The following is a 26,152-nucleotide window of genomic DNA, read 5'->3' as shown; positions in this document are numbered from 1 at the left end:
CCGCGGCGCGGCGGGCGGAGCAGGCCCTCCAGCCGCGGGGAGTGAGGGTCGGTGGCTCCCACTGCAGCCAGGGCGCTGTGTCTGCGGTTTCCTTTACTGTGCGGTGCGCGCGCTCGGTTGCCCCTCTGCACCTGAGGGGTGCCGAGATCGCCAAGGAAGACGCCCGACCACAGGTGGCGCGGGGACCCGGCCCTCGGAGTTCTCAGTGCCGGCGACCGCGCCGCGCGCTTCGGGCGTGCCCACCTTTGCACTCAGATGTGCGGTGGAGGCATGCCTTTGTGCAGAAAGCCTCCCTTTGGGAACTAGTTTGCCCTCAGGTCCCCCTGCAGGTAAGGCTGGTGACCTGGAGGTGGGCGCCGGTGGGAAGCAGGAGAACGATGCAAGCCTGCGGGCACGCCTCCCTGAGCCCTGCTGGGCACGGGGCCTTTCCCTTAGCACCCCTGGCGAGGTGACGATGCCGCCCGGGAGCACTGAGACGCTTCCAGAGGCAAGCATGCAGCTCTTCTCTCAGATGTCATGCAGATACGTTAAATGCTATAAGATGACACATTTGATTTTTTTTGACATTTTCTTAAAATAGTAGAAACATGCATTTTTCATTTGTAGGCAGCCTGCAGCGGGTAGGACAGATCTTTTATAATTTTAGAGCATGGCTTAGCCAAGGAACCCAAGCTATTTGTTTCTGATAAATAATTTAAGCATTATAGGAAATTACAATACTGTGACCTAAGGCCAGTGTTGGAGACTGCAGCCTGGCGGCGGTCCTCACAGAGGGAAGGGGAGCCTGCTGCCCGGCGGGGTGGGGGAGGCCTGGAGCAGGCTGGGCTCCAGTGAGCCTGGTCTCGGTCAGCGGGGAGGGGGCATGGGTGTCTGGACACGGTCAAGGGGTGAGGCCTTCAGGGCCGACCACGCCCGCGCAGTGTGTTCTGGGGAGACCTGTCTTTGTGCTCTGAACTTCAGGGCACAGCTTACCGCTGGGGATGTTTTATATGTTACATGTTTTTGAGTGTGAATATTCCAAGTGCAGAAAGCCCAGAGTGAGTTAGGAAGGAATCAGGAAGCAGATTACACCTAGCTCTGGCTGCAGGGGCAAGATCAGAAAACGTCTGAGAAATACATCTGATTTCAGGACTTGCCAGTGTCAGCCTAGGGCTGGCCGCTCTCGTGTGTCTTTGCATTTTGCTCTCCAAGGTGGAAAATGTAGGCAGAGAGGCATTGATGTAGCCCAGTGGCTGCCTTCAGCTTTGAATGGTCGAATTTTACTACCTGTTCAGAGTATTAGGTTTCAGAATCCAAGGAACATTAAAGAGGCAAAAAGAGCACCGAATCCATCTATGATTCTTGAGTCTGATTTGAGAATTACTTCATATGTTTCCCCCCCTCCGCCATCCCTGTTCGCCTGAAGCAGGACAGCAGAGGTGCCGGCTATTCTGGGCTGGTGCAGGTGGGAGCCGGCTTCGGCAACAGGTACACACTCTTCAGCCCACGTGCCTGTCAGTCAGCGCTCATCCCTGGGCGCCGCGGCCAGCTCTCCAACCTGAACCCCTCAGGATGAGGCTTAGCTGGGCTTTGCTCGGTGAAATGAGAGGGCCGAGACTGACCCTGGGTCTGATCACCGTGGATGCGATCCTGGTTGGCAGCCACTTGGTTCCAGTTTTATTCTGTTTCTGTGTCATCATCAGGGTGCACCCGGCTCGGGGATCATAGTACGTGTTTGCAAAGAAAGTGTGTGCAGCTCTTGGCCTGAAGGCTGTGGGTTTATTCACATGGAAAGAGCGGGCTTTGAAAAGAAGGGCCGGTCTTCCAGGAGGGCAAGGCTGCACCCCACCTTTCTCTCAGGGTGTGCAGCTGTCCTCCCCAGACAAGGTCCCACACTTCCTCGGCCCCGTGCCGGGTGAGCCGAAAGAGGCCACGGTGCTGTGCTGAGGGCTTGCGTTTACTGGGACTGCCTGGTTGCCATGGTGATGTGAGACCTTCTGATGAATTTTTTAGATTAAAACACCCAATTAATATATCAAATTTGGTATGCAGAGAAAAAGAAAAAGAAAAATAAGAGTGCAGTTTAACCGTGTGCCAGGTAGATGCCAACTGAAAAGCGGAGTTGTGACACGTTGGCCCCTGTAGGTCCCGCGTCCCCGTTAACCCTGAGGTGTCTGAGCCCCTGACCAGCCTGTGCCGCCGGGCCGTGTTCAGCGTCCTCTGGGCCTCCTGCTCGCACCGGGCCCCTTTCTGTCTGCCCGCAGCCCCACACCTCCTCTCATCCGGCCCTCGTGGCTTCGGGAGCACTTGATTCAGGGGCGAACCTTGCGGGGCCTGCAGTCTGCCGCTCTGCCCAGCCTGCGGTGGGCTGGCCAGACGCCCCCATCCCTCTCGTCTGGACGTCTTCCAGCACCTTCCCCAAGCAGCTGGGTGCCCAGTAACTGGGGGCAGGGCGGCCCCTGCCCTTCTCAGCAGCCTGGCTGTTCTAAAGCCTCACGTGGGATTAGGTTGCAGGTGGGAGGTTTGCCTTCACCCAGCGTCCTGGAACTAAAGCTTCCCGCGGCGGCAGAGCGCCGGTCCTCGGCGTGCGGGGTGGGGCGGGCGGTAAGGCAGGATCTGGGGCTCCCGGAGTCTAATAACCTTTTACGAAACTTATAAAACCTTTTTTGACTTATAGAGCGATTAAAGTGTATAAATTTGTGAAAAATATAGACTTTCCTAAAATTATCCTAAACAGGAAAACTGAGGCTTCGGTAACTTCAGCCCAGAAAGGCCTCTGAGTGTACGCCTGCCCCAGCCCCTCTCTCGGATGCACTCACATCTGTGTGAGGGTCGTGTAGAGACACTCTTTATGACTTCAGTGCAGAAATGGGATCATGCTTCATTTATGGTTTTGTCTAAACCTGCTGTTTTTACTTAGCGAGGTGTCATGATATTTCGTCGATCTAAAGGATCTCTTGTTGGCTAAATTTCCAAGGGCTGTTCTCAGTCTTGTGAACTAGATTCAAAGGATGCTCTTAAAAACTGTGGGTGTCTCCCTGTCCCGAAATCCAGGTTGGATTTGTTGGCGGGGAAGGCTGGGGGATGCTGGAGCTCAGGCATCAATATATAAGCAACTCTGCAGCGAGCGTTCTTGTGTGTTCATCGTTGTACACTTGACATTGTTTCCTTAGGGTGCATTCCTGGGGATGACGTTGCTGAGTCAGGAGGGCACATGTAGGGCAGCTTGGTGCATCCTCCAGCTCCTGGGGACGAGCAGTCCTGGGACACGCCGCTGTCCCGGGTGCTTGTTACACGGTGGTGACCCAGTGCGTGTGGTTGTGCAGGTGCAGGGTGCCTGGAGAAAGGGGAAGTGGGGAGACTGGTGTTGGACAAGGAAACATGAATATAGTGAATACGGGCGGGTGGAGGAGAGGGAAGGAGGGAGCCCCTGCCCTCGGAGCCCGTGGAGGGTCCCCTCGTCCAATCCTCACTGCCTCTGGGTGTCGGTGACGGCTTTACTATTTGACCACCTGAAAGATTGCTTTGCTTTGCTTGCTGCTGAGGTTGGTCATGTTTTTCTTTCCACGTTTGTGTTCTGCTTCCCGAATCTCCAGCTCCTACCCCTGCCCTGATGAGAGACGCTTGTTCAATCCCTGGCTTGGGAAGCAGCCCTCTTCAGTGTTCTTGCCTGGAGAATCCCCTGCACAGAGGAGACTGGCGGGCAGCAGTCCATGGGGTCGCCATGGACACGACTGAAGTGACTTAGCACACGCGCTTGCACCCCTGCGCCGAGCCTCCGGTGGGTCGGGCTGTTTGCCGCCCTGTGTCTTTTCACGGTTCCCAGGAGAGAAGGGCCCGGGGCGGTCGTTCATCTTTCTGCGCTGCTAGTTTTCTTCCATGTGCGTCTGCTGGTTTTTTGCGGTCGGATTCATCAGGGCCCTCCTTCCTGGTGGTTTTCTGCCTTTGTGTTCATTTACACCGCTACGTGATGCTCATTCAGCTTTAAAAACCTGCACTTTCTTCTAGTGCTTCTGTGGTTTCACTTTTGGTAATTCTGACCTCACACGGGACACAGTGAGAAGGGCTTTTCCTCCGCGGACCCTGCCTGTGCTTAGACCGGGCACGTTGACTGCCTGTTTTTGTTGAATTGTGAACAAGATCTTTGCACCCGTCGAGTTCCACAGTGGTTGGTGCTGGTACGAAGGAAAACTTAACTTTCAAAGATGTCTGTCCTGAGTGTGGTTTTCTGCGGAGGCTCCTCATGACTCTTGAGTTGATTTTCCCAGACTTCCTGGGTGGTCGGTCGAGTCACCTGCCAAGGACACTCGGTGACTTGAAGGTGTGTGTGCCCAGGGCTGGGGGCATTGGAGCGAGCGGTGCTGAGTGCGTAGCGCCAGTCCGGCCCCGTCACTGAGTCCTCGTCCGGTGGTGCGTGGACCTGACTTACAATAGGTGCCTCTCCCTTCCCTCCCGACCCTGGGGAGAGGGGCTGGCCGGGGCGGGGTGCAGCTCTCTGTGAGGCCCGGGCTGACGGCAGTTCACCCCTCTCCCACAACGCGGGGGCCTTGGTGGCAGAAGCGTGGTGGCTGCAGACCCTGGGGTCCTCTACCAGCCAACAGGAGTCCCTGGGCGCCCCGATGCTGGGTCGGGTGTCCCGGGGGGGCCGTGGGACAGCCCTGAGCTTGATGTGTTCCCGCGGACGACGGGGCTGGTCCAGGATCGACCGGGGACTCTCTGTCGTGCTTTTTATGTAACAAATGTCAGCTCTGCGTGTCTATCCATCTGGCTGTGTGTTTTAAAATGCTAAAAATAAGTTGATTCTCTTTTAAACATTTAGCCACCCATCTTGCCAGTTGAGGAGGGATGCAAGGATGCACGGGAGGTGAGCCTTGTCCAGGGCTGCTCTCTGAGGATGAACCCTCCCAAGGCCCCAGGTCGGTCGGAGGGAGGCAAGGCCGCGGCCCGGCGTTTATTCGGAGCAGCGTCGGGGTGGCTCAGAGGAGCTTCCCAAACTGTCGGGGCCCCAGTCCCTGGGACCATGTGAAGGTGCAGAGGCTGATTGTCGGCCTCGGGTGAGGCCTCGGGTTCTGTATTTCCATCCAACGTCCCACCCACCCCGGGGAGGGTAGCAGTGATAGACACAGGGGGGACGCACTCTGGGTGGAGGGCTTGGTGGGGGGGGGGTGGGACCTGGGGGCGTGGTCCCTGGGGCACCAGCCCTGAGGCACCGGGGGCAGTGGGGTGTGCCCGCCCCGGCACTTCGCTGGGTGATGCCATTGGCGATGGGCGCTGCCTCGTTTGGATGCAGGCTGGCTCTTCCTGCCGAGGAATCGCTTTAGTTTTGCTCTTATTTCTGTGTTGCTCTTTTTCTCTGGCATCGACCACGTGGACCACGCACCCGGAACAGCCATGGCACTTTGGATGCTGCATCTGCAGCCGACGCCACAACCTGAACTTCTTCCTTCCCATGATGAGCACTCAGCCCCCGCCGACTCCCACCCAGCCCGGGGGAGGTGTGTTGCCAGAGGCAGGTGGCTCAGGGCTGTGCGCGTCCTCCCCCCCCGCCCCGCTTCTGGCCACTGTGTCCTCTCGTCCAGGCTGCTCTGACAGTCCAGCCCTGCTGTGGGGGCTGCCCTGCTCCAGGCCGCTGCAGGCAGAGCCTTCCTGGGGCCCCAGGCCAGCCCTGCCCGCCTCCCACCCCCACCCCAGTGGCTGCCCGTTCAGGGTCTGTGCTGTGTGGCCTTGGGCCAGATTCCCCTTTGGGTGGGATGCTCAGAACCAGACTTGGTGTTTGTTCTTCTGATGTCCTGTGTCCTGTGCAATCAGACTTTTCCTCCTTGTGTGTTTCTCAGTCCCTGCCTCGCTCTGCCGTCTCTGGATAAATCTAGGGAGAGGGAAGACTTTGGTGACCAGCCTCTCTGCTAGCAGGCCCGAGTCCAGCGGTCGCTGGACCTTGCTGCTCCCGACAGCTGCTGGCAGGCTCCTCCAGCCCTGTCCCTGCTTCCCCGAGGGAGTCAGGTGGTCACCGGTCACCCTCTCCAGGCCTCTGTCCTGCCCCAGGGGGTGGACGCACGCTGACCGGCGCCCTGGAGGCCACAGTAGGCTCCTCTCGCTTCCCTCAATGCTGGCTGTGGCCAGCACGCAGAATTACTTTAATGCTCAGAATTTGAGACAATTGGGGAGAAGCTGCAATTAATAAAATCATTGTTATTTTTAAAAAGCAGGATGCCTGCTTCATCAAAAGCTATTTTCTCATTGACCTGAAATCTCTTATTTAGAAACCAGGGCGCTGGGCAAGATGGGTGTGCCCCGCCCAGCCCCCAGGTCACTCCCTCACGCCCCGGGTGTGACTGAGTGTGCAGTGGCCTCCAGCACTTGGCCCGCGTAGACCCTGCAGGGTCGACGCTGTGCAAACCTGGCTTGGTGTTATTTACGTCCTGAAGCCGAGGAGATGGTGTGGGTGGGTGTCCGTGTCGCCCCCAAGTTATTAAAAATAGGAGCTGAGCACTTTCGGTTTCTGGGGTGTAGACGCTCACTGCAGCTCTCTCTGCACGCGCCAGGCGGGACCTGCCACTGATGCTGGGACGTGCCTCGCCGTGCGCGCGGGCCTGGAGTCTGTCGGGCTTCCCGGCACGAGTCCCCCCTTCCCGCTCCTGCCCTGCGGGGTCCGCGGTGCTGGGTACCACTCCCAGCCTCCCGTCTCAGATTCGGCCCTGGGGGCCGGGAGGGGGATCTTGGCCCCGGCTGCTCACCCCGGGACAGTCTGTTATTCGCATGTGTGCGCTCAGCCCCTTCAGCTGTGTCCGACTCTCTGTGGCCCCAGGGACTGTAGCCCACCAGGGTCCTCTGTCCCTGGGATTCTCCAGGCAAGGTTGCCATGCCCTGCTCCAGGGGATCATCCCAGCCCAGGGATCGAACCTGAGTCTCCTACGTCTCCTGCACTGGCAGGCGGGTTCCTTACCACTAGCACCACCTGGGAAGCCTGTTTGTTCTTTGTTTCTGGTAGTAAGCAGCCCCCAAACTCAGTGACTTAGCAACAACCATTTATTTATACTGTTTCTCCTGATTCTGCGGCTGGGCATCTGGGCGGGTCACCCGCTCCACGTGACGTCCGCGGAGCTGGGAAAACCTGGTGGCCTCCCCGTCACGGCCTCCACGGGGCTGGTGGCAGGCTCAGCGGGAGTCGTGTCCCTGGTTGGGGGTGGTCCCTGGGGTCTCAGCTCCTGTGGGGCGGATGCCCGGTCAGTTATCTGTGACCACGTACTGTGTTGCCCCCAAACGGAAAAGGGGCGGCTGGACGCAGCCACATCAGCGCCTCGTTTCGGGAGCTGGTGGCTCGGGGGTGGCCCGGATCAGGGCCGCGCTGGGCTGCGGGGGTCACGCTGTTTGCTTCGTCCCCGATTCTCCCATTTCCTTCGTGTCAAGGTCATCCTGGGTTTGGGAAGTCGTCTTTTAGCTCCTGAGGCAGATAGCACAGGGCTGAGAGGAGGGAAGCAGGGAGATGGGGCACAGAGGAGGCAGACGGGAGGGGCGAAGAGTCTCGTTCTGAAGGAAGGGTGGCCCCAGCGCCCTCCTCGGTGCCCGGCTTGTGCCCACTGGCACGGCGCTGCATGGCGGTGGATCTGCCTGGCGTTGACCCGGAGGGGCAGGTGGGCAGCTGTGGGGTGGTGGCCACCCTCCGGGACGGGATGCTACGCTGAGCGCGGGGCCTAGGTGCTCTTCTTGGTGGAACTCGAGTTGGACGGGGGTCCTGGGCCGTGTGGGGCGCGTGGCAGGCAGAGCTGCAGACAGGAAGGGGCGTGGTCCCCGCAGAGCCCCAGAGCTGGACCTGGTGCAGACCCTGGGGGCGAGGGGGGCGAGGGGGAAGGGAGCGAGACTGGGGTCAACGCCTGCTGTCCCCTGTTCAGCATCACCGACCTCACCACACCCGCTCAGCCACAGAGCGCCGCGGACCCACTCCCGCCCGGAGGCGCACCCCAGTTCAGATGATAGATGATGCGGTTGGCTGTCCAGACACAGACACTGCTGCTGGTGATCATTTATTCCTTTTAGCTTTTTATTATATAATGAAAGGTGACAAGAAAAGTATTAAGAAATTTGGTGTCTTATGTAATCTCATCACTAAGATAACCATTTGTACACCCCCTCCGAGTCCATACTTGAACACACATGGAATAGATATGACTTTTTTTTTCATTTATTTTTATTAGTTGGAGGCTAATTACTTTACAATATTGTAGTGGTTTTTGCCATACATTGACATGAGTCAGCCATGGATGTACATGTGTTCCCCATCCCGATCCCCCCTCCCACCTCCCTCCCCATCCCATCCGTCTGGGTCTTCCCAGTGCACCAGGCCCGAGCACTTGTCTCATGCATCCGACCTGGGCTGGCGATCTGTTTCACACTTGATAATATATATGTTTTGATGCTGTTCTCTCGAAACATCCCACCCTCACCTTCTCCCATAGAGTTCAAAAGTCTGTTCTGTACTTCTGTGTCTCTTTTTCTGTCTTACATATAGGGTTATTGTTACCATCTTTCTAAATTCCATATATATGCGTTAGTATACTGTAATGGTGTTTATCTTTCTGGCTTACTTCACTCTGTATAATGGGCTCCAGTTTCATCCATCTCCTTAGAACTGATTCAAATGAATTCTTTTTAACGGCTGAGTAATATTCCATGGTATATATGTACCACAGCTTCCTTGTCCATTCGTCTGCTGATGGGCATCTAGGTTGCTTCCATGTCCTGGCTATTATAAACAGTGCTGCGATGAACATTGGGGTGCACGTGTCTCTTTCAGATCTGGATTCCTCAGTGTGTATGCCCAGAAGTGGTATTGCTGGGTCATATGGCAGTTCTATTTCCAGTTTTTTAAGGAATCTCCACACTGTTCTCCATAGTGGCTGTACTAGTTTGCATTCCCACCAACAGTGTAAGAGGGTTCCCTTTCTCCACACCCTCTCCAGCATTTACTGCTTGTAGACTTTTGGATAGCAGCCATCCTGACTGGCGTGTAATGGTACCTCATTGTGGTTTTGATTTGCATTTCTCTGATAATGAGTGATGTTGAGCATCTTTTCATGTGTTAGCCATCTGTATGTCTTCTTTGGAGAAATGTCTGTTTAGTTCTTTGGCCCATGTTTTGATTGGGTCATTTATTTTTCTGGAATTGAGCTGCAGGAGCTGCTTGTATATTTTTGAGATTAATCCTTTGTCTGTTTCCTCATTTGCTATTATTTTCTCCCAATCTGAAGGCTGTCTTTTCACCTTGCTTATAGTTTCCTTTGTTGTGCAAAAGCTTTTAAGTTTGATTAGGTCCCATTTGTTTATTTTTGCTTTTATTTCCAATATTCTGGGAGGTGGGTCATGGAGGATCCTGCTGAGATTTATGTCAGAGAGTGTTTTGCCAGTGTTTAACAAGTGGTGCTGGGAAAACTGGTCAACCACTTGTAAAAGAATGAAACTAGAACACTTTCTAACACCATCCACAAAAATAAACTCAAAGTGGATTAAAGATCTAAATGTAAGACCAGAAACTATATATGACTTTTAAAGTAAACTTTATTTAGAACATTTTTAGCTTTACAGAAAATTTACAGAAAAGTTGTGATGGTGGTACAGAGGGTTCTTACATATCCCTCACCTAGTGTCCCCTAATGTCAATACAGCGCATCTGTCGTAACCAGGGAGCCGGTGGTGAGATGGTGTTGTACTGGTCAGGGCTCTCTAGGCAAACATTAGACAAATAGAGTAATAACATGTGTGTGTGTGCGTGCACGCGTGTGTGCGTGTGTGTGTGTGCGTGTGTGCACGCGTGTGTGTAAATGTACATTTTTGTTGTTCTGTCCCTCAGTCATGTCAGACTCTTGGTGACCCCATGGACTGCAGCACGCCAGGCCTCCCTGTCCATCACCAACTCCCAGAGCTTGCTCAAAGTCAAGTCCATCAAGTTGGTGATGCCATCCAGCCATCTCATCCTCTGTCGTCCCCTTCTTCTCCTGCCTTCAATCTTTCCCATCTTCAGGGTCTTTTCCAGTGAGTCAGCTCTTCAGGTGACCACAATGTTGGAACTTCAGCTTCAGCATCCGTCCTTCCAATGAATATTCAGGATTGATCTCCTTTAGATGGACTGGTTGGATCTCCACAGTCCAAGGGACTCTCAAGAGTCTTCTCCAACACGACAGTTCAAAAGCATCAATTCTTCGTTGCTCAGGCTTCTTTATGGTCAAACTCTCACATCTGTACATGACTACTGGAAAAACCATAGCTTTGATTGTACAGACCTTTGTTGGCAAAGTGATGTGTCTGCTTTTAAAAACACTTCCTAGGTTTGTCATAGCTCTTCTTCCAAATAGCAAGTGTCTTCACGTGCCAACCCACATCAGGGAGTCCCTGGTTCAGCTGCTAATCTTGCCCAGAAGCTCCCTCCAGACAGGCCCAGAACACTTTGACCTGGGTGCTCCGGGCCAGTCAGCATGACACGTGAGATGAACCCCCATGACTCTCAGTGATACTGAAGTCATGGTTTATTTAGATTTGCTACTTTTACTGAACATTCTTTTCCTGTTCCAGGGTCCCGTCCAGGATCCTACACGACATCTCACTGTCCCTCTCTAGGCCCCTGTGAGCTGAGTCAGTTTCTCAGACATCCCTTCTTTTGATGACCGTGACAGTTTTGGGTCTTTGGGAGGAAGACTACGGGAAAAATGCTCTTCTCGTTGCGTCCTATTGAGGGTGCAGATGCTCAGCCTGGCTTCCTGCTGCTGATATTGACCTTGACCACCTGGCTGAGGTCGTATCTGGAAGGCGTCTTCACTGTCAGGGGCTCCTTCCCCCGTCCACACAGTGCTCATCCTTACGGGGTAGGGGGTTGGGGTCCACCTCCTTTAGGGGGAGGCATCTTCATGAAATCACTTGGAATTCTCTCGCACAGAAAATTTGTGTATTCTTCCCAGTTGCTTTGTTATTCAGTCATTCACTCGAGCCCTTACAGAGTCGTGGATATCTGTTCTATGCTTTGCATTACAATCCAGAACTCTTGTGTTTTACTTATTTTCTGCTCAGATTGGCCAACTTTGGCCATCAGAAGATCTTCAGTTGGCTCCTGGCCCCTTGGGCCTGCTGCCCTCACTGTTTTCTGCCTTTGCTTTTTTCTGAGCACTTCCTTACTTTTTGGGACTAGAACATGCTCTGGACTCACTGTGTATTCCCCAACTCAACCCTAGAACCAGCCAGTTCTCCCAGGAGCCCAGGTCCTTCTTCTGGGTAGCATGTCAGAAACCAAGATCTGGGTGCTGGGGGTGCTCACCCTTCCTGGGAGATAATAACCTTTTAAAGCACAGAGGTGTGCCCAGCTCACCGCTCAGCCTCAGGCCCAGACTCTTGACCTTCAGGAGGTCTGCACTCGCCCAGAGCAGGTCCCTGCCCCGTCCCCTCCTAAGCCAGGGCCCCTCCACCCGCACTGGGGCAGGGGCAGTCTGTCTCCAGGCCTGCAGGCAGGCCTGTCCAGGGTGCCAGCTCGGGGACAGCGGCCAGCAGGTCTGGCTCCGGGGATGCAGGGCTGTGTCTGAGCCCTGTGCCCAGTTCACATTTCATAACCATTGACGCGTGATGGCACATGCTCCCGGCGGTGGATGGCATGAACCGGGCGTTTTTGTGTCCCCAGGGTGGCGATTGATGCCAGGCATCCGGAAGACACTCGCCGTGTGTCTGGGGGAGAGTGAACAGCCTGCTTCCTGCTCCCGTGTCAGGAGCTTCCCTTGATACCCTGTCCCTGCTTGTTTGTTCCCCATTTTCAGCAGATCCTGAGGGCGCTGGTCCACGCGGGTGTCTGTCCCCTGGACCTACAGACCAGGATTTGTCCCTCGGCCCTCAAGCCCTCGTGAAGCTCCCCTGTGCGGGGGGCAGGCTGACGCCCTCCCAGCTTCCCTCTCTCCCAGGACGCCCCTGCCCGCCTTGGCCTCTCCTCCTGGACTCCTGCCCCCTCCTTTCCTGCTTCGCTCACGGGGACGGTCTCGCAGTTTCAAATACCATCCATATGCCAGGCCTCCCAAGTTTCTCTCCAGCCAGGACCTTGCCTCCCACATCCGTCTCTGGCTCGTGTGTCATACGTGTGTCCTTTAGCGTGTTCACACCCACACCCCTGCAGTCTCCCTCCTCACTGACTTCATCCTTCCAAATGCCCGTTGACCCCTCTGCACTTGACACGCCCCCTCCCCCACCTGGACCTCACCTGGCACCTTGGTTCTGCCTTCCAGAGCACCGACTGCCCGTGTCCCCACCGCTCCACGCGTCCCGAGCTCCCCTCCCCACCCCTCCACGCGTCCCGAGACCCTGTCTTTGCCCCTCCACAAGCGCCGAGCACCCCTGCCTGCCCCTCCATCCCGGGGCCAGGCCCACCAACCCCTGTGCCCGCTTCAGGGACCCCAGGGCTGAGAACTCTAAGGGTACCCGGGCTCAGCCTGGGGTTCTGGGGTTAACCTGTGTGTGCATGTGAGCTTGAGCGTGTGTGGGAATGTGTGCGCCTGGGCTGCGCGCGCCGTGGCTGGGCTCTCAGGCACTGTCTTGGCTGTCCCCTCTTCTGGACCCCCGTCCCCCCTTGTGGACCCCCGTCCCCTCTTCTGGATCCCCGTCCCCCCCCTTGTGGACCCCTGGCCCCCCTTTGGACCCCCTGTCCCCTCTTGTGGAGCCCTGGCCCCCCTTGTGGACCCCCATCCCCCCCTTGTGGACCCCCGTCCCCCCTTGTGGACCCCCGTCCCCCCTTGTGGCCCCCTGGCCCCCCTTGTGGACCCCCGTCCCCCTTGTGGACCCCTGGTCCCCCTTGTGGACCCCTGGCCCCCCTTTGGACCCCCTGTCCCCTCTTGTGGACCCCCGTCCCCCTTGTGGACTTGTGGACCCCCATCCCCCCTTGTGGACCCCTGGCCCCCCTTGTGGACCCCCGTCCCCCCTTGTGGCCTCCTGGCCCCCCTTGTGGACCCCTGTCCCCCCTTGTGGACCCCTGGCCCCCCTTGTGGACCCCCGTCCTCCCTTGTGACCCCTGGCCCCCCTTGTGGACCCCCGTCCCCCCTTGTAGCCCCCTGGCCCCCCTTGTGGACCCCTGGCCCCCCTTGTGGACCCCCTGCCTGCTTGTAGACCCCTGGCCCCCCTTGTGGACCCCCATCCCCCTTGTAGCCCCCTGGCCCCCCTTGTGGACCCCCGGCCCCCCTTGTGGACCCCTGTCCCCCCTTGTGGACCCCCGTCCTCCTTGTGGATCCCCATCCCCCCTTGTGGACCTCTGGCCCCCCTTTGGACCCCCATCCGCCCTTGTGGACCCCTGGCCCCCCTTGTGACCCCCGTCCCCCCTTGTGGACCCCCCCGTCCCCCCTTGTGGACCCCCATCCGCCCTTGTGGACCCCCGGCCCCCCTTGTGGACCCCCCGTCCCCCCTTGTGGACCCCCGGCCCCCCTTGTGGACCCCCGTCCCCCCTTGTGGACCCCCATCCGCCCTTGTGGCCCCCCGTCCCCCCTTGTGGCCCCCCGTCCCCCCTTGTGGACTCCCGTTCCCCCTTGTGGCCCCCTGGCCCCCCTTGTGGACCCCCGTCCCCCCTTGTGGACCCCTGGCCCCCCTTTGGACCCCCATCCGCCCTTGTGGACCCCTGGCCCCCCTTGTGGACCCCCGTCCCCCCTTGTGGCCCCCTGGCCCCCCTTGTGGACCCCCGTCCCCCTTGTGGACCCCTGGCCCCAAGGAGGTGCAGGTGCCGCGGTGCTGGCTCTCTGGGGTGGGCAGCTCTCCTGGGCAGCTGTCTCCCTGCACGTTGGAGAAGCAGCGTCATCGTCGAGGCCCCGTGAGGTTCTCCCTCGGAAGGACCCCGTGGTCTGCTGCAGGGGAGCCTGGGGTGTTGAGCGAGGCCCGGGGTTTGGAGGGGAGGCAAGCCAATGCCTGACCCGTGTGCGGGCCCTGCCCCTCTTCTCTGCTGGGACGGCAGGAGCCGGCGACCCGCGTCCCTCCCACTGCCAGCGTCCGGCTCACGGGGGCTGCCGCTGAGGAATGGCCACCTCGGGCACACACGTGGACTTGGAGCCCACGCGGGCCGTGCCCGCCAGCTCCGAGTCTGGGGGTTCCGTGCGGAGCGGTCGGTGAGGTCAGAGCCGTGAGGTGCCGTGCGGCAGGCTGGGGGGCCGGGTTTGCTCAGCACAGCTTACCTGGGGGTCGATCGCTTCCCAGGGCAGGGGCGTGTCCTGCCTGCCCTCTCCCTGGGCTGACCCCCATCTTCAGGCCCTGGGGGTGCAGCCTTGCAGTGAGCGTCGTGAGCTGAGACGGCGAGGGGACGGTGGTCACCTGGAGCCAGGGGGTGGGCCTGGCCTTGGACCCATGTGTGCCTGTCCAGTGGAATCTCAAGGAACCTTTACAGAACGAACTCAAGTTATTTTTAATTAAAAAAAAAAAAAAAAGCAATGCTCCAGAGAGTGCAGGTTTGCTCCTGTGCAGATCCTGTTAATTGAGAGGTTCAGGAGGTTGTTAATTACTCTTTTATCAGCAGCATCTTCCCTCCCAAGGGCACTCAACTTCCCGTCTTGTCAGCGCACAAACCACGTGGCCCCGCCCAGGGGCCCGACCTCAAAGGGAGTGGGTGCCTCTGCCCTGGGCCGCGGGTGCAGCGTGCCTGCGTCCCGGCTGGTCTCCCCGCATCCTTGGCGGCCAGTCTGGTCCTGTGCTGGCAGGGGGGAGCCAGTCTGCGTTTCATGTCGTTCCCTTCAGTCCTCAGTGGTCATTCTGGGAAAGGAGACGCTTTTAATCTTGGGGAAGTCCAGTTTTTCACTCATTTCTCCCTTTAGGGTTGGTTCCTTTTGTGTCCTGTCTAGAAAATAGTTACCTAACTCGTGGTCATAAAGACTATTTTTCCTTTCTTCTAGAGCTTTTATGGTTTTACTATTATTTTTTTTTCTTTTGTACAAAAAGCACATATCATCCCCCCCATCACAAAATCAGGTGGCTATATTATAGGAACGCAACCAGATCAAAGACATAAAAAGAAAAACTCACCACTTACACTGAAACCTACCAGACTCTTGGAGAGGAAATGAGCTTGTTGCTCCTAGAGGTTAATTCCATTGCTTTTGACTCCAGAAAGACCCCGGTGCCTTTCGACCATGGCCAGGGTTTTCCGTATTTCCCCACCAGACTTTCCCAAAGGAAACTCATTCCAGATTCTCACCTTTTCCACTGAGGTCTTAAAAGGGATCGGAGTTCCCGTTCATCCTGTGGTCTCTGGTAACCTCAGGTCTTTAATGTGACCACTTTCAAATTTAAAAGGTCGACGTGGAAATACTCCTACTCCGCTGTAGTGATTCTTGCTTTTGTTCACGCTCCACTTCAGGCTGGTGTTTATGTTGCTCGGACGCCAGGCCAGGGCTCCGTCTCTCTGCTCGCTCTCCTGCCTTTCCCTGCCCCCTTCGTCTCCTTTCGTCTCTCCCCTCCTCCTCCTCTGCGGTCTGATGTCTGTGTGATCCAGCCCCGCTGGCTGGGATGATCGTCCTCTCCCCAGGAACGGTCCTTGGCATCTTTCTAAAAGTTGGGTGAACTTGCACGCGGGGCCTCTTCCTGGCGCTGCTCTGCCCCGCTGACCGCTTTGTCTGTCTTCACAGCAAGGCCGCAGCGGACTGACTGTTGTAGCTTCACAATGGGCCTGAAAGTGGGTGTGTTTGCTCGCCAGCTTTGTTCTTTTCCCAGATTGCTTTGACTTTTCTAGATTCTTTGCTTTCCTCTGTAAATTTCAGAGTCAGTTTATCAATTCTTAAAGTAAGCTGACTGAGATTTTGATTGGGATTCCATGAAATTTGATCACTTAAAAAAGGACAGACTTCGTAACATTTTGAGTTTTCCGGTCCAGGAACATGACACTTCATGCATTTATTCCGGTCTATAATTTCTGTCAGCATGGCTTCATAGTTCTCACTGTGCAGGGGTTGCAGGCACATTTAGTGTTTTTTAAAAATAAATTGTTGCATCTTGACTGTATCCCATAACCCTGTGGAACATACCTATTCTAATATCTTGTCTGTAGATTTCATAGGGTTTTCTCTGTTGCTTGTGAATGAAGACAGGTTTACCAACTTTATGCTTTTTCACACTGTCTAGACGTCCAGCACAATGGCAATTAGAGGTGGTGGGAGCTGGCTTCCTTGTCTTTTTTGTGATCTTAGAGGGAAAGCGTCCAGTGTTTCACTGTTAAGTATGATGTCAGCTGAGCTTTTTCAAAGATTCCCTTATCAGACTGAGGAAGTTTCCTTCTCTTTTTAGTCTGCTGAGTTTTTGTTTTAAAGTCGTTGATGGTTGTTGGATTTTGCCAAATGCTTTTTTTATTTGTGGAGATAACTTCTTTATTCTGCCAACGTGGTAAATTGCACTGACTGACTTTTGAACAGAATATCAGTCTCACATTATTAGGTTCATGTTTAGATATTGCTGAATTCAATTTGCTGATATTTTGAGGTGAGCCCAGTGGCTCAGTGGTAAAAAAAAAAAAAATCCGCTTGCCAATGCAGGAGCTGCGGGGGACTCAGGTTCAATCTCTGGGTTGAGAAGATCCCCTGGAGTTGGAAATGGCTACCCACTCTGGTCTTCTTGCCTAGAGAATCCTGTGGACAGAGGAGGCTGGGGGCTTCAGTCCACGGGGTCGCAGAGAGTCAGACACGACTGATCGACCGAGCACACATGTGGCCTGCGATGTTTGTGTTTATACTCACTGGGGACACTGGCCTAGAATTCCATTTTTTGTGATGTCTTTGGCAGGTTTGTGCCAGCCCCATAAAGTGGGTTGGAGGTATTGCCTCCTGCTCTGTTTCCTGTAAAGTCTGTGTGAGGTTGGCGTCATTGCTCCGTTAACCCTTTGCTAAAGGTCACCAGTGAAGCCGCTGAGCCTGGAGCTTTCTTTGTGGGGAAGTTTTAAGGACAGATTCGATTTCTTTGATAGCAAGGGGGTATGCAGATTTCCCACTTCTCCCTGTGCTCGTCTTGGTCATCTGTGTTTCAAGGGCTGGAGTTCGTCCCGTGCATGACGTGCTTGTTTTCCTTCCGGAGTCTGCAGCGATGCCTCCTTTGTCCCTCATGTCAGCGTTTTATGTTCTCTCTCTCTCTTCTGTCCGTCAGTCTCCACGAGGAGCGGTGAAACCTCGGCTCTGCTGGTCGGTCTGTTCCTTCCTCCCCTGCTGCTGGTTTTGCTTCGTGTGTGTGTCTGGTTTGGGCCGCACGCGCGTTTGGCGCTGCCGAGGCTTTTTGGATGACTTGACCCTGCGTCCTTACGACGCGTCTGATGATGCTCCTTGGCTCCACGTCTACTTGGACGTTATGTGGCTGCCTGCTTTCTTCGGTTGGGTCTTCTGTGAGCAGCCGTCGCCTCCCTTAACCTCTTGCCTCTGTACCTTTAAGGAGGAAGCGGTTTCTTTATAAATAGCACTTGCTTGACTCTGGCTTTTTAAATCCAGTCTGGGGATGCCTGCTTTTTAGAAGGAATCTTCATGCATTTACTTGAATGTAATTGTCGATATATTTAAGTCTAAAATCTTGCCATTTTCCCTACTTTTCCATTTGCTATCCCCATCAGTGAATTGTTTATCATCAGTCTCCTGTGTTATGGGCTTCTCTGCTGGTGCTCCTGCCGATGAAGGAGGTGTGGGTTTGATGCCTGGGTCAGAAGGACCCGCTGGAGAAGGAAATGGCCACCCATCCAGTCTTCTTGCCTGGAGAAGCCCACGGACAGAGGAGCCTGGTTGGCTGCAGCCCACGGGGTCGCATGGAGTTGGCCGCGACTGAGCGACCTAGCACAGCTCGTCATCTCCTGTTAGAACGGAAGCCCCTTGAGGGGAGGGGCACTGCTCCCTGGGAACGTCCCCTGGTCTTGGGGAGGGGCGGCCCCAGGGCTGCAGCCCGTGGGCTGTTTGCCTGGACGGGAGAGGCCTGGGTGCTCGCAGGGTCTGCCCCTCCAGCCCCCTCCTGGTGCAGCGGGTGAGGGGCCCCCGTGGCTGGGTTGGGTGGTCTTGGGCCTCGTTTGGTCCAGGTCGCCTCTTCAGCGCTGTCTCGCTGGGCTTGTGAGGTGCCTCCCCTCCTGTGGGCAGCAGAGGCTGGAGGCTGCAGGTGCCCAGAAGTCCTCAACAGCATGTCTCCGAATTTGGAGACTCTGAGACAGGGAAGGGCCTGTCTGCAGCCAGACGGCCACGGGTCGAGGCCACTGGCTCCGCGTGGCGAGGGGGCTGCCCCCTCGGCTCCTGCGGGGGGCGGGGCGGGGCCTGCTGCAGAACCCCTGTCCCGGCTTCTCCGGCTGGTGGGGCAGAGCTGTGCCCCCGGCCAGGAGGCAGCCTGCTCTCTCTGGACCTGGGCGGTACGGGCAGCCCCTTCCGGCGGCCGGACCCTGCCCAGCATGTGCCAGGCGCTCCCGCCCCCTGCCCCCGCGAGATGGCCCCCTGCCCTTCAGTAGACATCGCTGCCCCTTTCTGGCCGTGGGGAAGGGCGTCCGGGCGGCCAGGTCACCAGCCAGGAAGGCCCGCCGGGATCCCAGAAGCTGACACGTCCTGCTCTGGTGACACCCACGGCCCGTGCTGCCGCTATCCGGGGTCTGGAGCCGCGCGGTCAGCGGAGACGGGCAGGCCCTGCGGGCTGCTGCGCCCAGGCGGGTGATGCCCTGGGCCCCAGGCCTGATGACCTTCACGGGTTCCTGGTCCAGCCCAGCCCCTTCCCACCCCGCGTGGCCTCACCCTCCTCTCTCTGGGCACCCACGCCCGGTTTCCTGTTCAGTGAGGTGTCCACATAGGTGGTGGCCCCCTGTGCAGGGCAGAGGACGTGGGCACCTGGATCTCGGGGACCCAGGGCAGGGCCAGCGCCTCAGCCTTAGCCTCAGGGGCGGCTCCGGGTCTGTGAGTGGACCTGCCGCGTGATCCCTCACTGGTCCCCTGCCCCCTGCGGGGATGCTGCGCCTTCCCTGGGGACGGGCGGGAGCAGCCGTGTCCCTTCCGCCGGCTCAGCTCCGTCCAGACTGGCAGCCGGCGGTCAAGGCATTTCACTGGTGGCCCCGGTCTCATCACGGGTCAGCGAGTGATCACAGTGCCCTTGGCAGCCTCTGCCTAATGGTCACTGACTTTATCTTGTTTCTCTCGAGGGGGGGCTTCACTGCGCCTCCAGGACAGGAGCTTTTCTCCACGAGCCCGTGGCCCTGAGTCAGATAAGCAGCTCGGGTTCTCAGGCGCCTTCTCCGTGGAGCCGGCTCACACGGCATGGACTCCACTTGGGGGCGGCGGATCCTGACGCCTGCAGAAGGTGACAGGGGGGCCTTTGCGGGCCCAGCTGGCGCTGGGGCTCCACCGGGCGCGGGCCGTGTGGCCGGGCGGGGGTGGCGCGAATCTGCCTTTCTTGACAGTGGGGTGGGCGGTTCTGCGGAGCCTCGCGCTGCAGCCATCACAGGCGCCCCCGAGGCCGGGTGGGGAGAGTGCCGTGTGTGCCCGGCGGGCGGCCTGGCCACAGGGCCCGGCCCCTCCGCGGCTCGGGGGATGGGCACTCTCCCTTCCCGCACCCCCTCCTTGGCTGGGCTGGGACAGCCACGTGGTGGGGAGCCCCATCTGACGCTCCGCTCCTCCTGCTGGGGCCTGGGGACCCCGCGGCCCCCGAGCCCAGCCTGCAGGGCCCCACCTGTGAGGTCTGCTGTCCTCGCCAGTTGCCCGCGGAAGCCGTGTGTAATCCATCCGAGAGGTCGTGTTGCCCTGGGAGTCATCTTCTTGGAGGAAGATTTTAATTTCCTAAGATGGTGTTTCCAGCGCTTTCCAGACCGGGGCCCGGGAGCGTATTCCTGGGCTGTGTGAGACCATTTTGTTCTTTAAAAAAAAAAACCATTCACCTTGAGCATCAGAGTCACGGGTTCAGGCCCCTGAAGACGTGAACTGGCAGATGGTAGGGCGTCTGGTGAAGTGAGTAGGGACAGTGGGGCGACTTTTATATCTCATTTAAAAGGCACCTAAAAAATAAACAGAGAAGCGTAAGCAGAAGATAGCCCAGACTTTCATGTCCAGGTCATCCCTATTGACATAAAAAAATAATTCATGTGGGAGGGTCAGACGCTGAAACTGCCGGAGGACAGAAAGTGGAGCGTGAGGGTCTGCGTCACTCGCATGTGGGGCTCTAGACGTGGGCTGCCGGCGTGGAGGTTCTGGTTTCCGTGACCCGATTAGCACGTGCAGGGCATTCATTCTGTGCTTCTCCTGCAGCTTGATGTTGTCGTCTGGTTTTACCGTCTCCACAACACCCCGCCTTCCCGCTGTGTCCGAGGGGTGTCCCCAGTGCCCCTCATGGACAGCTGGGTAGTCTGGGGCTGCCCCGGTTTTGCAGGTGTTGACACATTTCCGTGAGTTCGTCCAAGTGGATGTCACAGCAGCAGCAAGTGCTCCTGACCCTGGTGGGTGTTGCCAACAGTTTCTGGAAGGGCTGGTGCTCACAGGGCCCTAGGGCTTGCGGTGAACCAGCCTCCCCACGGCCCCAGCCCTGGGTTCAGGTCTAACGTGTCTCCATGGAACGTGGGGAGCGTTGTGACGATGGGAGCTGGGGGTCCGTCCCGGGTCTGATTCCACATCCATTTGGCGCCTTCCCATGAGGGCCTCTGCGTGCTCTGGTTGACTCAGTCATTTGCACCAGCTTATTTCAGGAAATTAACGCCTGGTTTGGTCGTATTGATCACAAATACCTTTCCCCATTTTGTAGTATTTTGGTTTTTTAAAATTTGTTTTTTTTTTTTCTCTATACACGAGTTTCCTTGATTTCTATATGATTATTTTTATCCATCTGACAACAAGTCTTTGCTTTGTGGCTTCTGGGGTTTGCTTCCTTTTTGGAAAGACCTCTCTTGCTCCAGAATTATGAACAGATTCACCCTCTTTGTCCTAGAACCCTTCCGTGGGTTTACTGTGTGTGTGCGCAAACCACGTGTGTGTGCATGTGTGGGAGTCCCGAGGGTCGCAGGCCAGCAGGTCACCCAGGCTGTCAGCCCCCATCCAGCGGAGGCCGCTCTGCAGGCCTACGGTCTCTTCACACGATGACGCCCGGGAGGGTCGCAGGAGAGGCAGGCCGTGCAGGTCAGAGGCCCGGGAGCCGCCCAGCACCCCCAGCCCGCCGCCTCCCTGCCTGGACTCCAGCTCTTTGGCGGTCGCCATGCCTGCCTCTGGGAGTGGGGTGGGCTCTCGTCCTGGAAACCACAGACCTGAGCGCCCCCGAGGATATGGACGCCCAGCTCGGCTCCCTTCTCTGACTCTTATTTTTGGAGCATAAAAGAGAACAGAAGTCTCATGTTCTGTCTCGAAATAATATCTTTCCTTAATTCTATCCAGTTTGGCCAAAAATAGACCCACCCCTTTTCCAGGATGATAATCCAGCCTCTTGAGTTGGGAGGGTGGGAGGGAGCTGGCGTCGCGGGCATTCGGGGCATGGCTGTGGCCCCAGGACCCCGGGGCAGCTGCTCTGGGCCGTGGAGGCTCCGGAACCACACCCGGTCACTCAGGAAGCCAGCCCCGGGGCAGACCGGTGGGTCCTTGTGTGTACGCTCGCTGGGTGTCTTCCTGCGATTCTTAGGCGGCGTGCCGGATCCCGTTTAAATGCCTGGGCAGCAGCTCAGGGCAGGGCGCTGACCCCATCCCAGGCCGGGTGGGCAGGGGAGGCGCGTGTCTGCAGGACCCTGGGCCCCGAAGCTGATCGCAGCCCCCTCAGCTCTGGGTGTCTCGTGACTCTGATTTTTATCACCTTCCTGCATCTTTCCTCGAACACGTTTTGCTGCTGAATTTGTGCTGTTCTCTAATTGCACGTCCACCTCCTAATTTTCTGTGGACTGGAGAAGTTGGTGACCGGAAACCTGGTTTCCAGAACCTAGGGTGAAGGTCTGGGTGAGACGGGCCGAGGCCCGGGGCGGGCAGTTGCGTCCGCTGCTGTCGGCTCCTCACGAGTCCCTGCTATGCCCCCGGGGTCTGTCCTCACTGACGCCTGTCCTCAGAGAGGCCACAGCCCCGGAGAGCCGGGGGCCTGGAGTTCCCGGTTGGCTTCCCTCTCCCCACCACAGTTAAAGCGTCTTTGCTCCTCGCAGAGCTGCCGGGGCCGGAAGGCGCAGGGGCCGAGCAGGACCCGGGAGACTCTGGTTGGGCTGACGTGTCTGTGCAGGGAGCGGTGGTCAGAGGGTGTCCTGACCCCAGCGAAGGCACAGGAGGTCCATCCGATCTGGAGTCCCGGGCGTGGTGAAGCGCTCGTGGCCACCTGGATGCTGGGTGTGCAGTGGCCGAGACGTGGCGTTGTTGGGAACGTGGGCCCAGGAGCCGAGAGTGGAAGGAGTCCAGACTCGGATGCTTCTGGGGGCGCCGGGGCCGTCGAGGCCCCCGTGCTCGGGTCCTGACTAAGCGGCCACTTTGCATCACCTGCTCCTGGTGCCCAGTCTAGATGCTCCAAGACAGTGACCGCCCCCGAGGGGGGACCGCTCATGGCCCCACACTCGCCTCTCTTCCCTGCGGGCCCCGTGGGGGCTGGCCCCGCGTTGTGGGCACGCAGGCCTGAGCCTCCCTGCCCCCCGAAGGCTGCTGGGCGGGCATGGGGCAGCACCCAGGACAGCGTCCGCTGGGCCGGGCTCCCCTCGGCGCCCCCGGGAGGCTTCAAGGTTTGGACGGGCGTGCGTCCTTGGGCCCAGGAGCCGTGACACGCCCATCAGGATGCTGCCGTGTGTCCTCAGGACTGGGGTCCAGGACCGACTGATCTCCAGGGTCACCTGCGGTTCGCCTCCCGCCCCACTCCGCTGCAGCTGCCCCTCCCCACCTGGGATGCCCTCGGAGGAGGGCAGGGCAGGCAACTGAGCCCCAGGCCTGGCCAGCAGCGGCCCTGGGGCTGGAGGACCCGTGTGCCCACCAGGCGCTGCCCTGGGGTGTCTGCCGGGTTTGTAGACAGTTTATTTTGCAGACAGGCCTGTGCTGGCGGGCCTGAGGGGGCCCGAGGCCTGGGGGGCTCATTTGGGCGAGGGGCAGGGGACACTCCGCAGCCAGGCCCCCCAAGGTGCCCCGCCTCGGGTGAGTGTCCCTCTGGTGGCCCCACAGCTGGTAAATGCTTTGTCACCTTTCGTCTATAAAATAAGCAGCCGTGTGGATTATTCATCTTAAATATCCACTTCCATCCAGAGCATATGCAAATCTCTTTTCCAAGAAAAGGACTGAAATAAAACCGTGCACTTACCGTGAGGTGGAATTTAAAATAGCAACTTTCCTGAACAATGCAGTGTGGCTTCTATTTATCCAAACGCAGCATGGGAGCGGCGCTTGACTGAGACGCCAGCCGCCCTGCGAGGTGAGCTTGCCCCGGGCGGTCAGCTGGCCCCAGGCCTGCTGGGCCCCCGCCTCGCACACCAGGCCCCCTGCCCCTAGGAGCGTCCCGCTATTGAGTCCCAGCCTGGTCAGCATCATAGCCCCAGGTGACCACACCCAGCCATGGGCCAGCTGTCCTGGGGGACCCAGGTCTGGGCCTGCGGGGTCTCAGTCCACAGGCGGAAGCCGCCTCCCGCGTCTGCTCTGGCGGCCTGGGGAGTTCTGCTCTGCCCGCGTGCCCGTCCGCTCCCACCCCGTCCTGTGGGAAGGCCCCTCGGGGTTGCAGCCCGCTCCTGGACTCCAGCCTAGATGCTTCATCTTACAAATGGTGGGATCCCCTACGTGGCCCCAGAACCCCACGGATCTTAAAGAAGGAGTCCCCGATGCCCAGTGGCTGGTCAGGGTGTCCACTGGGGAGGGAAGAGCCCTGCTGGCCGGGGCCGGGGACGGCTTGCAGTTCGTGTTTCACTCCCTCACTTGTCGCTCACTCCCTCAGTCACTGCCTCACTTGTTCACTTCCTTGCACACTCAATCATTCACTCACTCACACGCCTCCCTCCAGGGCAGAGGACCTGGCCTGCTGCTGCGGAAGCTCCTTGCTGAGTCCCCGCAGGGGGGACCATTGTCACCCCAACCTGGATCCACCAGAATCCTGGGGACAAACCGCTTCCTCTTCTGACGGGAGGCTGCCCTCTGGGTGAGGCCCTTTAGTGAATGCAGAGTGAAAGTGGAAGTCGGTCGGTCGTGTCCGGCGCTTTGCGACCCCATGGGCTGTGCAGTCCCTGGAATTCTCCAGGCCAGGATACTGGAGTGGGTAGCCGTCCCCTTCTCCAGGGGACCTTCCCGACCCAGGACTGAACCCAGAAAAGCACCGCCAGCCGTCCTCGTTAGTATAGTGGTGAGAATCCCCACCTGTCAGAAAAGCACCGCCAGACCACACCGGCGTGTCTGAGAGCTGTTCCAACTGATTCTCGGTGAGGCTCTGGTGACTCGCAGGATACTATTAACTGACGGTGAGTGCCCCTCCGCCCCCCTTTGGCGAGGCCAGGCGCTCCCAGGTGGACGGGCAACCCCAAGGCTGGCAGCTCTGATCTGTGAGCCGACACACGGGAGCCGGAGCCAGACCCGCTGTGTCAGCTCCGCGAGCGGCCTCGGCCTCTGGGGATGAGCCAGCCCGTCAGCCAGCCTGGGCCCGGCAGGCGGGAGGCGGGGCAGGTGTGGCTCTCAGCGGGGCTGGCGGGTGATAAACGGCTGCGAGGCCCCATGCTCACCTCCACAGGCTTCCCCCCACACCCCCGCCCCGGGGCTGAGCCCCGGGGGATCCCAGCGAAGCAGTTCCAGGCAGGAGGAGGCTGTCAGCCCTGGGGCTGGCACTCCATCCAGCCACTGTGCACACACGCGGGCACACACGTGCTCGGGCACACACACACAGGCACACACCTGAGTGCCCGTCTTCACACGGGGACACACGTGGAGAGCTGCAGCCACGGGCACACACGCACAGGCGTGATCTGAGTGCATCGTGGGGCTCCAGGATTAAAGTGCCAACTTCTCCCATTTTGTTCAGGTTTCAAGGGACCCCAAAAGGACCGCAGTGCCCTGCACCCAGCACGCTGCTCCTGAAGGGGGGTTGAGCCCCTGCTTCAGCCGGCTCGCTCTGCCCAAATGGAGCCCAGGACACATGTGTCACTAGCCAGAGAAGCCGCGGGGGGGAGGGCGTCAGGAGTCCTGGGGCTGGGCTGGAAGGTCCCAACTGTGCGACCTTCTGGGGTGTAGGCTCTGGGACGGGGTAAGTGGGGAGGGGGGGCCTTCCTTGGGGACGGGGCAGCGAGGCTGAGCGCTGCGCTGTGGGGTCACCCAGGTTGCCTTGACGGAATGGTTTCAGAGCCAACCTGCTCCCGCATGGGCCCGACGGCCAGCCGAGATGATCCCAAGGGGGGGACTGCACGTGGCATTCGCCAGCCCCCGCCCTGGCTGCCCTCTGCCAGGGCGCATCGGTGAGTGGCAGACACAGCAGCTGCAGCCGCTCTTGGGCTGTGTCCCCGGCTCCCCTCCCCACCCCCGGGGACCCGGGCTGGCTGCTCACGTGACGTGATGCTCCCGTGGTGTCCGTGCTCCGGGAGCTCCTTCCTGCCGGCTGAGCCCACCCCAGTACCCTGTCCCCCAAAGATAGCGCCCCAGCCGCACGGGGAACTAGTCCCCCGTCCTGAGGCCTGGGCTCTGACCCTAACTGCTCGGAGCCCTGTGACCGTGGGCAGATCGCTCAGCCTCTCTGATCCCATCTCCTGCTCTCTGATGGTGAAGGACTCTTTCCTACAATATAGTAGGTTGGGTACCTAAAACTCCCCTCTACAAAATATTCATAATACGTATCCGTACGTTTTCACTGAGCTCTAATTACAGGAAAATGCACAGAGCCGAAGGGCCCAGCTGATGGGTTTTGACAAGTGTCCAAGCCTTGTGTCCGAGTCACCAAGATCCCCCCTCGTCTGGACTCAGCCTTTGCCCTGTGCGGGGCCCTCCCCCGACCCCGCTCTGCTCCAGGCGGCCCCCGCCACCCCCGAGCTCAGGCCGGTGCTCTTTCTGTCGTGACGGCTTAGATTTTCCTGCCCTTGAACTTGCATAATCAGTCACACCCGACGTGCGCTTCTGACTCTGGCCTCTTGCATTCCGTACTGGATTTGAGGGATTCATCCATCTTGTTCCGTATCAGTAGTTTGTTCTTTTTTTAAAAGGAAATTGCTGAGTGCTGTTCTATGTTGTACGGATATAGCTCGATTTCCTTCTCCAGTCTTCTGCACATGGGCTCCTGGATCATTTCCAGGAGGTGGCTGTGAGGA

At 58.2% G+C, this 26,152-nt stretch overlaps 1 protein-coding gene across 1 annotated transcript in view; it reads left to right on the top strand.

The window, feature by feature from the left end:
* STK32C (serine/threonine kinase 32C) overlaps positions 1-26,152 on the top strand; it is a 74,423-nt gene that overhangs the window by 612 nt on the left and 47,659 nt on the right. The window lies entirely within an intron of this gene.

The sequence above is a fragment of the Muntiacus reevesi genome, chromosome 2, assembly GCF_963930625.1.
Source record: "Muntiacus reevesi chromosome 2, mMunRee1.1, whole genome shotgun sequence".
Lineage (NCBI taxonomy): Eukaryota > Metazoa > Chordata > Mammalia > Artiodactyla > Cervidae > Muntiacus > Muntiacus reevesi.
This window is presented reverse-complemented; position numbering and strand designations above follow the sequence as displayed.